The following is a 15,661-nucleotide window of genomic DNA, read 5'->3' as shown; positions in this document are numbered from 1 at the left end:
CTTGTAGCTGTGGCAGAACGGCCACATTCTCTCCCTGCACCAGAGGCTCCACCAACACCACCACCACGACCATGACCGCGTCCCTTTTTAGATGTTTGCCTCATAGTTAGCGTTCACAAAGCAAAGTAAAAAGTGGTTAAGTCTGTTAAAAATAATTAACCGCCAATAAAAACCCTGATGTAGGGTATTGCACTATATATATTTTTTTTACTCTATATGACAGCAGTATTTGTGGCCTAAATTTTACAGTAACTTATGCACGTCTAATCCCAGATGTGCAGTATATTAGAGGGTTTTTTCACCCCAGTAAGCACAAAGCCGTATTTCTGGCCTAAATGTGACTGTAACTTATGCACGTCTAAAACTAGATGTGCACTATATGAAACAGATGGGGGGTTTTTCACCCCAGTAACCAAAAAGCTGTATTTCTGGCCTAAATGTGACACTCACTTATGCATGTCTAATCCCAGATGTGCGCTATATGAAACAGATGTATTTTTTTCACCCCACTAAACAGAAAGCTGTATTTCTGGCCTAAATGTGACAATCACTTATGCAAGTCTAATCCCAGATGTGCAGTATATTAGAGGGTTTTTTCACCCCAGTAACCAAAAAGCCGTATTTGTGACCTAAATGTGACAGTCACTTATGCATGTCTAAACCCAGATGTGCAGTATATTAGAGGGTTTTTTCACCCCAGTAATCAAAAAGCCGTATTTCTGGCCTAAATGTGACAATCACTTATGCACGCCTAATCCCAGATATGCAGTATATTAGAGGTTTTTTTCACCCCAGTAACCAAAAAACGTATTTCTGGCCTAAATGTGACAATCACTTATGCATGTCTAATCCCAGATGTGCAGTATATCAGAGGGTTTTTTCACCCCAGTAAGCACAAAGCCGTATTTCACTTATGCACGTCTAATCCTAGATGTGCACTGTATGAAACAGATGTATTTTTTTCATCCCAGTAAGCACAAAGCCGTATTTCTGGCCTAAATGTGACACTCACTTATGCATGTCTAATCTCAGATGTGCACTATATGAAACAGATGTATTTTTTTCACCCCAATAAGCAAAAAGCTGTATTTCTGGACTTGCAGACATGCAGATAGCTTGTGCTGGTGCACTATCGTTGCATAAAATGGCTGCCGAATATGTATTGATATTGACTAACTGAAGGAAAAAAAGTTTGTTTTCAGTAGTAGTTGGCTCAGGGCAGGCTTAAAAAAATTGTGCACTGCACCCACAAAACACATTTGCTGGAGATGGCTGAGTAAAGAAGCAGTTCTGACTCTTCATAAGATTTCTTCCTGATCTCCCTCACAGCAGCCTCTCCCTACACTAATCCTAATGCGTGATTCCAGCTTAAATAGAGGCTGGGTCACATGCTGCAGTTGGCCAATCACAGCCATGCCAATAGTAGGCATGGCTGTGATGGCCTTTTGGGGCAAGTAGTATGACGCTGGTTGATTGGCTGCTTTGCAGCCTTTCAAAAAGCGCCATAAAAATTGCCGAATACCCAACCCCAACCCGAACTTTTATGTAAAGGTTCGGGTCCGGGTGCCGAAAACCCTAAAGTTTGGTACGAACCCGAACTTTACAGTTTGGGTTCGCTCAACTCTACTCATTTACTATGTGCGACTTTTGCAAAAGTCACATAAAAGTCTCAACCTATCCCAGGCAACCCCCTGGTGTACTTTGACACATATAGGTGTAAACCACAATACACTCCTGCCAAATATAGTATTAAGGTGCACCATTTCATACATTTGGTGCAGGCACTACACAAAGACAGACTTTAAACTGACACAAAAACAACCGCAAATAGTAAATGTCCTCCTTTGTGCATAATAAAAGTATGTAAATCCCCGTCAGATATACTAAATCAGTGATTGGTGGCTTTATACTTATTGCTAAGATCCTAATACAAAGCTATCACTAATCAAATATTAGGGAACAGAGTTTAAAATATGCAGCATCTGTTTTTTCAGACCATTGAGTACTTTTGGTAAGTCAATACAGTCATGTTCTCTCCATAGACATTAATAGTTCCATTAATATCATGGAAAGACTACTGCATTTTTACAGGGGTTATCCCATGATTAATATAAAAAATGAAAATCAGACATCATATAGTATATTAATACTCAAGGTGGTGGCTCACTTCAGGCAGAGTTCTGGATAAGGTGCTACTAGCCCAATGAGAGGGACACCCACCCTCTAAAAGTGAATAATCGATATATAACCAGAGTTAGGGCGAGCACACAACACTTGTACCGCAATATTTGATAATGTGCATAAAATTTAATTAAATCACAATCAAATTACACGTGTCAATATAAAATCCACGATATGCATGCGTTATAAAATACAAATAAAATGAAATAAAATCAATTGTAATAAATGTCCACAGAATTCTTGGATGGGATGAGTCCCTGTGTCCACAACACAATACTGTGTGTATATATCTGCACCTTTGTGGATTACTGTGCAGTGGATGAAATTTAGTGTCCAATGATATATATACCCATGGAGATTGATGTTGCTACTCCTAATTCCTGCACACTATTCCGGTGCTTGTATTAGCTGCAAATCGTGCAGTGCAGTTCAGTCCCGCTACACTCCTGCTCATGTGATATTCCACTCCACAATAGTGTTTGGCAGAGTATAAGTAGTGGGGTTGTTTGTATTGATTTTTATCTCCTGCCCCTCACATAAGGTTTTACAGATGAAGCCTTCTTACCTTCCTGTTGGTTTGTGTCCCATAAGCCTCTTTGAGGACATGCAGGGTGAAGGCGAGCGGCATGGGGCACTGCCGGCGTCTCGCTCCTACTTCCGATAGTTCTCTTACCCGAAATCTCGCGGGATTTGGAACGTGATCTGTGTCCAGTCAGTGAAGAGCCGTGGATGTACAACAATCAACTCTGCGTCCTGTTTGTCCAAATGTTCCTCTATTTGGATAATGTTCGCATGGCCATGCATAAAGGTGCGGAGGTGCTTCTCTCACCGGTGTTCATCCCAGACGCGTTTCGGGAACTCTCCTTCCCTTCGTCAGTGGTACAGCATCACCTGTCTGCCTCATCCTTTTATATCCCTATTGAGCACCAAATCATGGAACACTGGATTTGCTTCAGAAGAAAAATCGCATGCGTTTTTCCTATGCGTTTTTTCATGCGTTTTTTTGTATACATTCGTATACATGCGTTTTTTACAGTATATATTCTTTATTGCATTCTATATATTTTGTATGAACAGAATTCTTATTAGAGATTGCCTATATGAGTTATTCCTATTTTTCTCAATCTCCAATATAGGATAATGAAATCTATTCTGCGGACACATTCATTTAGTATTACTATTCGTCAATAGGCTATCCATATACTCTACTTTATTAAAATATTAAATACATAATCCATAAAATTGTAAAAAGGTAAAATATATTTTGGTTAAGACGAATGAGAGAGAAAATACCAAAATATAAAATATATACAAGATGCACGGTCAGGTATAATGAGAGGTACACGACTTTTGAGGTCCAAATTATATCGGACTTGATCGTGGTGTATAAGACTGGGGGCCCCCCTCCGAGTCCACGACTCAGTGTCGATAAACGACCCGACTGAGTCGCAAGAGTCGGCTCGGGGCACCCAGCAACATCAATCTCCATGGGTATATATATCATTGGACACTAAAGTTCAGCCACTGCACAGTAATCCACAAAGGTGCAGATATATACAAACAGTATTGTGTTGTGGACACAGGGACTCATCCCATCCAAGAATTCTGTGGACATTTATTACAATTGATTTTATTTTATTTTATTTGTATTTTATAACGCATGCATATCGTGGATTTTATATTGACACGTGTAATTTGATTGTGATTTATTTAAATTTTATGCACATTATCATATAGTATATGACAAACTCTAAAAAAAAAAGCTAGAATCAGCCCAGTACCTCAGATCCAGACATTTCCCCATTCATTGCTCCAATTGCTCTGCTAGATTTAGTTCAAGCTGGCAGCCCAGGTTGCATGTCCTTTCATAGGGGACATGCCCTTTTTTGATCTCTCACTGCAATATCAGTAGCTGGATAGTGGGATTTGAAGTATGGATCTATGGAACTGAGCATGTGTGTCCACCTCAGCTATGCTAGTGAGGTGGACAGAGAAAAAAAAAAGAAAAGAACAGTAGGTGGTGCTACTGTTTATAGATACATTTTATTCAATAACTCAGTGGCTATACTAAATAGGTAATTACATGGAATTACAAAAGTATTCTGATCTAGGTGCTGGTTTTAAAAATGTAGAATCATTTTCTTGGGACAACCTCTGTAACTTTTCAACAATATACAGTCCAAAAGAGACTGCATGAAGCAACATTGGGTATATTCAACAAAATTTAAACGGGGGATTCAGGATCACCATTTCCAGTAGCCAGGCTACCTGCAATCAGACACTTATCAGGATAGGGAATATGTTTTGATTCAGAATAACACGTTTAACCCTTTCTGGACCTTGTGATTTTATAATTTTAGCTTTTTTACTCCCTTCCTTCCCAGAGCCATAACTTTTTTATGTTTCTATTGGTATAGTTGTATTAGAGCTTGTTTTTTGCAGGACAAGTTGTACTTTTTAAGGGCACCATTTACTATTGCATACAATGTAGTGGGTAGATAGAGAAAAAATTTAAATTTTTATGGGTTTTGTTTGTTTTCCCTATGTGGTAAAATTGACTTGTGCCCTTCATTCTCTGGGTCTATATAATTACAACAATATCACTTTTATATAGTTTTTTTTTTGTGTTTTAATACTGGGGGGAAAAACGTAGAAAAAAATGAGTTTTTTCTTTTTATTGCCATATTCTGACCCCCATAATTGATACCATTTGGATATCCATCAATACTTCTGATGTTTATTTTTTTTAAATTGTTTATTTATTTATTCTAGGGAAAGGGGGGTTATTTAAACTTTAATATTTTTAAAAACATATTTTTTTTCACTTTTTTAAGTTAATCATTAGATTGCCACTTCTATTCTGTAATGGATATCTCTCCATTACAGAATACAGGATTCAGCATATTCCCATGCACTGCTGCCACCTCCAGGCCTGCGTAGAAATATGCTAGTAATTATCCTGGGAGCCTTGTACAAGATTATTACTAGTATGGGCCACCTCCCCAATCTAGGGGAAGGCACCCCGGGCAGGGAAGTGTGTGGCTTCCAGCATTAGCGCTCTCAGATGCAGTGTTTAGATTTGACTACATGTCACGAACCAGCGGATGTGAACCCACTGTGCCACATGTCCCACCTCCTCTAAGGGAGTTGTCTAAGTGTACCCCTCGATTATTCACAGTACCCCTGATGGTGGGGATAGACTTTTCCGAGGGGTACACCAGGTCACTACTTCTTGAGGAGGGAAGGCACACGAGGCAGCTTGTCCAGGTGGACCAGGAGATACCTGAGTAGGTAAAAGAAGTACAAGCGTAGTCAGGCAGGCGGGGTCTTTACCAGGAGCAAAGAGGCAGAGGAATAGTCAGACAAGCAAAAGGTCAGGGCAAGTGACACAGAAACAGGTCAAGCAATCCGGATCGGAAACAGGAGAGTCAAGACAAGCAGGCAGGGATCAGATGAATAGCAGAATCCAGGACAAGGTATAAGTCAGGAGCACACGTAATTATCAGGAGCTTAGCAAAGGACCTTGACATTGAGGCATCTGGGAAGGGGCCTGAGCCACTTAATAACTTGCAGGAGAGCCTGTATTGGTCAGCGAGGTCACACGACCCAGCCCATGCAGCCCAGGGAGTGATGCACACCACCCCTAGGGAGGTGTAACACAAAACCAGCGGTAAGCATGCTGTGGCCAAGGCTGAGTGGAACCTGTGGAGCGGAATCCTCAGCACCACAGGATGTACAGCGACAGAGCCCAGGACTGCAGCGATGGACGGAAGGATTACCACTGAGCACAGCGCCCAGGACCACGGCGGTAAGCAGGGAACAGCGGCATGCAGCAGCCGCTGTTACGCCACAACACCTGAGGGGTTAAATTTGTGCAATTGGCATTACTGCTGATCCCGGCATGCAACAGTAAATCCCCAGCGGTTATGATGCCTGTTGTGCTTACGAGTAGGCACCGTCTTTAAAGACTGAATGTATGTCAAAGGTCCTAAAGGGGTTAAAGGGTTGTCACATCACAGACTATTAATTTAATACACTTTGTCCAGCCAACAAATATAATATTACATGATGGCCATTTATGATTGATGTTGTCCATGCAATACATAAACAGCTCAAGTCCACCAAAGCACACACTGCTGCTTGTTAGCAATGAGTACAATGGTATTGCTTAGATTTTAGTCTTACATAACATTATAGATTTATTATGTGCAGTAATAAAGTGTAGCTTTGCTATATATGTTACCCGTGACCATGGTATTAAATTACCTGCATTAAACAATACAAAAAATATATACGTAAAAGAGACAATAAAAGCTGGGCAATAAAAGCTGACTTCAATTCATTTTACACTGCTGAATGTGTTTTTCTTGTTTATTATTCCATTTCATGATTCCTTTTTATTGTCAGATCAGATTTCATATTAGATGCTAGGTAATTAAGTTCTTGAATCTAAATTGTGGATCAATTTGCAGGTGATTGAAATAATTGCTTCTCTAGGTAGCAATCATTTGGTGAAACTGCCATAATTAGAGGTCCCCTCTTGGGTTGATTGAAATCTATCCAAAATAATATGCATTAGCTGTGTCTTTTTTAATTTTTAATCAGAATAATTTAATCTAGAAGTCTGAGATACTTTGACACATGGAAAAAACAATGTATTTTTAGTTCATGGGATTATTCTGAATAATTTGTCAGATGTCAAATAAAGACAATGGTTCCTATGTGTACCGGTATCTATCTTAATTTTGTAATTTGAAATCTATAACCTATAGTTTAGTTTATTTATTCGTTTGAAATAGAACTTCTTAAGCAGAAACGTTATTAAAGCTGCTCGTTCATAGGTCAAACTAATGATTGGCTTTTAAGCATTAAAAAGGGCTCAAAACTGTTTTAAAATTCTAAGTTTCATCTATTTTGACTCCTTAAATTGAAAGTTCAAGCTAGGATTAAGTCACCTTGGAGGTTGAAGGGGTTTTGTTACGAAACATATTCTGTATTTTTCAAACCAGAACCTGGATCTAAATACTTTTGTAATTGCATGTAAATAAAGATTTAGTATAGCCAGTGAGTTACTCAATAAAATGTATCTATATAGCACCACCTGCTGTTTGTAGATATTTCCTTATTTTTTGACCGTCCTACTGAGCTGTTCGAACATGCTCAGTTTAAATGTAAATGTAAACTGTCAGCAGCCATATGTTCTGTCAGAAGCTGTGGCAGTTACAGGGAGAAAGCTGCAGCAGAAAGGACATGGCCCCTGACCTGCCAGGCTGAAGATAATCTAGCAGAACAATTAGAGCAATGCATGGGTAAATCTCTGGATCCTTGTGAGGTGCAGGGCTGGTTCTACCATTATTTAATAAGAGATTGTCATGTACTATTTGATGTCTGATTTTCAGTTTTGCCATCATTCATGGCATAACCTCTTTAATTAATGCAGTCAATGCTTTTTGATGGTATTTGCCTTAAAAAGATCATTTTCCATGGGTTTTAGAGCTGTATAGGTTCTTGGCTGCCAGGAATGAAAACTTTTGAATATTTCCAAGTTGGCAGTAAAGTTACTGTAGTTAAAACCACATATTCCTCACTAAATGCTCAATCTATAGGCAAATATTACTGTGGTAGGGTAAGGAGTTCAGGATGGTGGATAGGGTTATATTGAGTATTATATATTCTGATTGACTGACGTTAATTGGATTGTTATAAGTGTTGAGCAAGCATGCTCGGCAGAACACTAGTTCAGCTTGAGCATCGCGATGCTCAGCACATCGCAGGGTTCAGCCGAATACCGCATGTGCTCAAGCGCGATGCTCGAGTCTCCTGGCTACGCAGCAAATAAACGTGCATGTAAGTACTGCCATTCACTGTAATGCCGGAGCCATGTTGGCTGCTGGCATTACAGTGATTGGCTGGCTGGAACGCGTCATTGGGTGCTATATAGCACCCGATGATAAGTATTTGGCTCAGTATTAGTCAGGGAGAGCTGGAGAGCAGAAGGGAGAGATAGTGTAGGGATTGAAATAGCAATATTTTAGTTTTTTCTATTTGTTAAAAACCCAAAATTCTGTTTAAGGATTATTGTGTGTGGCAGCAATATATTTAAATTGCTAAAACTTGTTAGAGACCGAAAAGTCATTTTAAGGACTATAGTTGTATCTGGCAGCAATATACAGTACAGACCAAAAGTTTGGACACACCTTCTCATTCAAAGAGTTTTCTTTATTTTCATGACTATGAAAATTGTATATTCACACTGAAGGCATCAAAACTATGAATTAACACATGTGGAATTATATACATAACAAAAAAGTGTGGAACAACTGAAAATATGTCATATTCTAGGTTCTTCAAAGTAGCCACCTTTTGCTTTGATTACTGCTTTGCACACTCTTGGCATTCTCTTGATGAGCTTAAAGAGGTAGTCACCTGAAATGGTTTTCACTTCACAGGTGTGCCCTGTCAGGTTTAATAAGTGGGATTTCTTGCCTTATAAATGGGGTTGGGACCATCAGTTGCGTTGTGGAGAAGTCAGGTGGATACACAGCTGATAGTCCTACTCAATAGACTGTTAGAATTTGTATTATGGGAAGAAAAAAGCAGCTAAGTAAAGAAAAACGAGTGGCCATCATTACTTTAAGAAATGAAGGTCAGTCAGTCTGAAAAATTGGGAAAACTTTGAAAGTGTCCCCAAGTGCAGTCACAAAAACATCAAGCGCTACAAAGAAACTGGCTCACATGCGGACCGCCCCAGGAAAGGAAGACCAAGAGTCACCTCTGCTGCGGAGGATAAGTTCATCCGAGTCACCAGCCTCAGAAATCGCAGGTTAACAGCAGCTCAGATTAGAGACCAGGTCAATGCCACACAGAGTTCTAGCAGCGGACACATCTCTAGAACAACTGTTAAGAGGAGACTGTGTGAATCAGGCCTTCATGGTAGAATATCTGCTAGGAAACCACTGCTAAGGACAGGCAACAAGCAGAATAGACTTGTTTGGGCTAAAGAACACAAGGAATGTACATTAGACCAGTGGAAATCTGTGCTTTGGTCTGATGAGTCCAAATTTGAGATCTTTGGTTCCAACCACCGTGTCTTTGTGCGACGCAGAAAAGGTGAACGAATGGACTCTACATGCCCGGTTCCCACCGTGAAGCATGGAGGAGGAGATGTGATGGTGTGGGAGTGCTTTGCTGGTGACACTGTTGGGGATTTATTCAAAATTGAAGGCATACTGAACCAGCATGGCTACCACAGCATATTGCAGCGGCATGCTATTCCATCTGGTTTGCGTTTAGTTGGACCATCATTTATTTTTCAACAGGACAATGACCCCAAACACACCTCCAGGCTGTGTAAGGGCTATTTGACCATGAAGGAGAGTGATGGGGTGCTGCGCCAGATGACCTGGCCTCCACAGTCACCGGACCTGAACCCAATCGAGATGGTTTGGGGTGAGCTGGACCGCAGAGTGAAGGCAAAAGGGCCAACAAGTGCTAAGCATCTCTGGGAACTCCTTCAAGACTGTTGGAAGACCATTTCAGGTGACTACCTCTTGAAGCTCATCAAGAGAATGCCAAGAGTGTGCAAAGCAGTTATCAAAGCAAAAGGTGGCTACTTTGAAGAACCTAGAATATGACATATTTTCAGTTGTTTCATACTTTTTTGATAAGTATATAATTCCACATGTGTTAATTCATAGTTTTGATGCCTTCAGTGTGAATCTACAATTTTCATAGTCATGAAAATAAAGAAAACTCTTTGAATGAGAAGGTGTGTCCAAACTTTTGGTCTCTACTGAACGTGCAAGCATATATATCATTTATTATGCGCAAGGCGAGCAGTAAGGGACGGGGAAGTGGCCATGCTGCAGATGGTGCACGCAGAGGCTGTGGCACTGGGCGCAGTGAAATTGTGCCTGATGCCAGAGCACAAGAAACACAATCATCCACGATACCTAGCTTCATGTCCCAGTTTACAGGGCGGCGCAGAACACCACTCTCAAAATCAGACCAGTGCGACCAGGTAATCGATTGGATTGCAGCAGGTAATGCTTCCAGTTGGTTAAGCACCACAAGTCTTCCACAAAGTCCAGTCTCAGTAGCCAAGAGTCTGGTCAACAGAATCCTCACCCTGATACTCCTTCCACCCACCATGGAGAGTCTTGGAAAACAAGTGATCCCAAACTTGGATATTCCGAGGAGCTGTTTTCATTGCCATTCCTTAATTTGCCTCTCGTCAAGCCAGCTTGAAAAGGGACATGAGGAGTTCTTGTGCCCTGATTCCCAAACTTTGGAGCACTCACAGTCAAAAGAAGATGACGGTGGGGAACGGCAATTAGTGTTTCACAAGGTGGATGATGATGATGAGACACAGTTGCCAATAAGTCATCCACAATTAGTGTCTCAAGAGGTTCATGATGAGGATGAAACACAGTTGTCAGTAACTGAGGATGTTGTTAGGTCAACAAGTCAAGAGGATGACCAGAGTGAGGAAGTGGAAGAAGAGGTGTTGGACGATGAAGTCACTGACCCAACCTGGGAAGGTGGCAAGCCGAGCGAGGACAGCAGTACAGAGGGGGAGGGATCCGCAGCACAGCAACAGGCTGGAAAAGGCAGTCGGTGGCAAAAGGGAGAAGGCAGGCCACACCAAACAGTCCTGCAACTGTTCCCCAGAGCACACCCTTGCAGCAATCTCCCTTGCCAAGGGGTAGTTGTTCCGCAGTCTGTCTCTTTTTTGAGGAAAGTGCGGAAGATAAAATAATTGCAATTTGCAACTTGTGCCATACCAAAATGAGCAGGGGCGTGAACACTAGCAACCTCACCACCACCAGCATGATCCGCCACATGGCATCAAAGCACCTTAATAGGTGGGCAGAATACCTGGGTCCACAACCAGTGTCTGCAGTTCATACCACTGCCTCCTCTTCCCCTGTGTTACGTGCTGGCCAATCCCCTGTCCAAGTCGCAGGCCCGGATGCCTCCCGCCATGCACCTGGACCTTCGCAAGCACCATCAGCTAGCACATCCACTTCTGTGTCCCAGCGCAGTGTACAGATGTCTATACCCCAGACCTTTGAACGAAAGTAAAAATACCCAGCCACTCACCCACAGGCCATAGCACTAAATGTGCACCTTTCCAAATTGCTGGCCCTGGAAATGTTGCCATTTAGGCTTGTGGACACTAAATGGCAACATACTCTGTCCCCAGCCGCCAATATTTTTCAAGGTGTGCAGTCCCAGCCTTACACCAGCATGTGTCCCGTAACATCACCCGTTCCCTGACCAACACAGTTATTGGGAAGGTCCACTTAACGACTGACACATGGACAAGTGCTTTTGGACACTACATTTCCCTGATGGCACACTGGGTGAACATTGTGGAGGCCTGTAGCGAGTCATACCCTGGGATGGCACAGGTGCCACCAACGCCAAGGATTGCAGGCCCTACTTCCATCAGGGTTTCCGCAGTCACCTACTTTAGTTGCTTCAACCCCCCTTCTCCTCCTCTGCCTCCTCCTTCACTTCCAATTCTGAATTATCATCTTGTAGAACCAGTTAGACGTCAGTCAGTAGCTGGAAGCAGTGTAGCACTGCAGTGGGGAAGCGGCAACAGGCCGTGCTTAAACTGATTTGCTTAGGTGACAAACAGCACACCGCTGCAGAGCTGTGGCAGGACATTAGGGACCAGACTGAACTGTGGCTCTCGCCACTCAACCTACAACCAGGCATGGTTGTTTCTGATAATGGCCATAACTTGGTGGTGACTTTGGAGCTCGGCAAGCTAACACACATATCATGCCTAGCCCACCTAGTGGTACAACGGTTTCTCAAAACCTACCCCAATTTGCCTGAGCTACTGGTGAAGGTGCTCCACGTGTGTGCCCATTTCCGCAAGTCATCGACAGCTTCCGCCGGTCTGACAACACTGCAGCAGCTCTTACAATTGCCAACTCACCGACTCTTGTGCGACGTGAGCGGCGCTGGAACTCCAAGTTCCACATGTTGACCAGGCTTTGTGAGCAGCAGAGGGCAGTAGTGGAATACCAGCTGCAACATGGTCGTCGCCTTTCCAGTCAGCTTCCGCTCTTCACAAGCGACAAGTGGGCATTGATGTCTGACCTCTGTGAGGTTTTACGCAACTTTGAAGAATCAACACAGAAGGTGAGCGGCGATAGCGCTATTATCAGTGTAACTATCCCACTTCTGTGTCTACTCAAACGCTCGCTTCTTACAATTAAGGCAGATGATTTGCATATGGAAGAGGTGGAAATGGGGGAAAACAGTACACAGGATGATAGCCAGACCACCCTCAGTTCGTCATCTCAGCGCAAATTGGATGATGAAGAGGAGGAGGAGCAGGAGATGGTTGCCTCCGCTACAGAGTGTAGTACCCATGGAAGTTTTATTCCATCTGTTCAGCATTGATGGGTAGAACAGGGAGAAGAGGATGAGGAGATTGAGAGTCATCCTCCTGATAAGGACAACAAAGTCTTGTCTGTTGGGACTCTGGCACACATGGTTGACTTTATGTTAGGCTGTTTTTCCAGTGACCCTCCCGTTGTACGCATTTTGGCCAAAACCGATTACTAGCTGTTCACCCTTGTAGACCCCCGCTACAAAGAAAACTCATCTCTGATTCCTGTGGTGGAGAGGATGAGCAAAATGGTGCAATACCAGAAGGTCCTTGTGGAAAAATTGCTCCAAAAACACTAGCTGAAGAGTACGTAGTCCATTGGCCAACCGAGGAGGGGAGACAAGGGGAACACACAGCAGTTCCAACAGAGGCAGGGCAACAATCTCCAGGGCCTGGGACAGCACCCCGCCAGCACCCTAAACCTGATGCATGGCCTAGTGTCACAAGGAGGGAAAAATTTTGTAAGATGTTGAAGGAGTACGTAGCAGACTGTCAGCGTCCTCAGTGATCCCTCTGTGCCGTACAACTATTGGATGTCCAAGCTGGACACGTGGCATGAACTTGCGCTCTTGGCCTTGGAGGTGCTGGCCTGCCCCACTGCCAGCATTTTGTCAGAGCGGGTATTTAGTGCTGCTGGGGGCATAATAACTGATGAGCGCATCCGCCTGTCAAATGAAAATGCTGACCAGTTGACTCATATAAAAGTGAACAAGGCCTGGATTGCCCCTGACTTTTCTACTCCACTAGAGGAAAACGGCTGAACATAAAGGCACTCTAAATGTGGCTTTTATTGTTTATTGAATACACTGTATTCCCATACACCCGTTCCACCACTAAAAAGGGTATCTGGTTCTATCTCCCTTTTCTCGTCCTCCTTCTCCTCCATCATATCAACTTGCTTATTAGGCTGCCCTCACCCATAATGTTTTAGAGGGTCACCAGCAGGCCCTCACCCATAATGTTTTAGAGGGTCAGTTCGGCAGCAGGCCCTCGCCCACACATTTTTTTATATGGTCAGCTCGGCAGCAGGCCCTCGCCCACAAAATATTTTAGATGGTCAACTCAGCAGCAGGCCCTAACCCATAATGTTTTAGATGGTTAGCTCGGCAGTAGGCCCTCGCCCACAAAACTTTTTAGATGGTCAGCTCAGCAGCAGGCCCTCGTCCACAACATTTTTTTGATGGTCAGCTCGGAAGCAGGCCTTCGCCCCTGATGTTTTAGAGGGTCACCAGCAGGCCATCAATCATATTTTTTCAAGGGTGTGTATGATGACCTCCTTTATACAGCGCTGATCAAAAGTTTAAGACCACTTGAAAAATGGCAAAAAATCATATTTGATTTTGGCTGGAACTTAACAAGGTTCCAAGTAGAGCTTCAACATGCAACAAGAAGAAATGGGAGTGAGACAAAACATTTTTTGAGCATTCAATTTAATGAAAACAACGAATAAACTGAAACAGGCTGTTTTTCAGCTAATCAAAAGTTTAGGACCACACCTCCCAAAAAAAAATAAACCCCCCCAAGACAGAAATCCAATTTCCAAACATGAACTCGGGACACAGTAATGAATAGCTCCGCAGTTATTGTTTATCACTTCAAAAATTCGTTTTGGCATGCTTGATGCAAGCATTTCCATGAGGTGAGTGGGAACATTTCTCCAAGTGGTGAAGACGGCCGCACGAAGCCATCTACTGTCTGGAACTGTTGTCAATTGGTTTTAGATCAGGGGAACACGCAGGATGGACCAAAAGAGTGAAGTTATTCACCTGAAAGAAGTCCCTTGTCCTGCGGGCATTGTGTACTGTAGCAATGTCCTGTTGAAAAACACAGTCGTTACTACACAGACGAGGGGCATCAGTCATGAGGAATGCTGTCTGCAACATCTGGACAAAGCCAGCGGCCGTTTGACGCCCCTGCACTTCCTGAAGCTCCATTGTTCCACTGAAGGAAAAAGGACCCCAGACCATTATGGCGCCCCCTCCACTGTGGCGCGTAGAAAACATCTCAGGTCGGATCTGCTTTTCATGCCAGTAACGTTGGAAACCATCAGGACCATCAAGGTTAATTTTTTTCTCATCAGAGAATAACATTTTCTTCTACCTTTGAATGTTTGGTGCTCTCTTGCAAAGTCCAAACAAGCAGTTCTGTGGCGTTCAAGGAGACAAGGTCTTTGAAGACGTTTTTTGTTTTTGAAGCCCTTCAGTCTCAGATGCCGTCTGATGGTTATGGGGCTGCAGTCAGCACCAGTTAGGGCCTTAGAATGGGTCGAGGATCGTCCAGTGTCTTGACGGACAGCCAATTGGATCCTCCGGCTCAGTGCTGATGAAATTGTTTTGGGTCTTCCACTTGACTTTTTTGTTCCATAACCCTCAGGATCATTTAAGAAATTCCAAATGACTGTCTTACTGCGTCCAACCTTAGCAGCGATGGCGTGTTGTGAGAGACCCTGCTTATGCAGTTCAACAACCTGACCATGTTCAAAAAGGGAGAGTGTTTTGCCTTTGCCATCACAACGTGTGACTACCTGACAGAAAATGACAATGAATCCACATCTTTGCACAGATTTGGCCTTTTAAAGGCATGTGGTCCTAAACGTTTGATCAGCTGAAAAACAGCCTGTTTCAGTTCAATCGTTATTTTCAATTAATTGAATGCTCAAAAAATGTTTAGTCTCACTCTCATTTCTTCTTGTTGCATGTTGAAGCTCTACTTGGAACCTTGTTAAGATCCAACAATGTAAAATAAGATTTATTGCCCTTTTTCAAGTGGTCTTAAACTTTTGATCAGGACTGTATGTAATAAAGGGTGTATTGGAGTGCCGGGTCCTTGTAATTTTTGGAAGCCCTTTCCATTAGTGCATAGTCCATGAGTGTAGGAGTCCCACTACCTGAACAATTGTACCACAATTGGCCCTCCTTTATGTGATATGCAGGTTGTATCAGAGTGCCTCTTTCTTGTAATTTTTTGCAGCACTTGCCCTTTATATGCAATTAAATATATAGGATAGAATGTTTCTTAACAATTTTTCCTCTAAAATCGATTTTATCTTCGGTTTGGTGCGTATTTTTG

This window comes from Bufo gargarizans, chromosome 8, assembly GCF_014858855.1.
Source record: "Bufo gargarizans isolate SCDJY-AF-19 chromosome 8, ASM1485885v1, whole genome shotgun sequence".
Lineage (NCBI taxonomy): Eukaryota > Metazoa > Chordata > Amphibia > Anura > Bufonidae > Bufo > Bufo gargarizans.
This window is presented reverse-complemented; position numbering follows the sequence as displayed.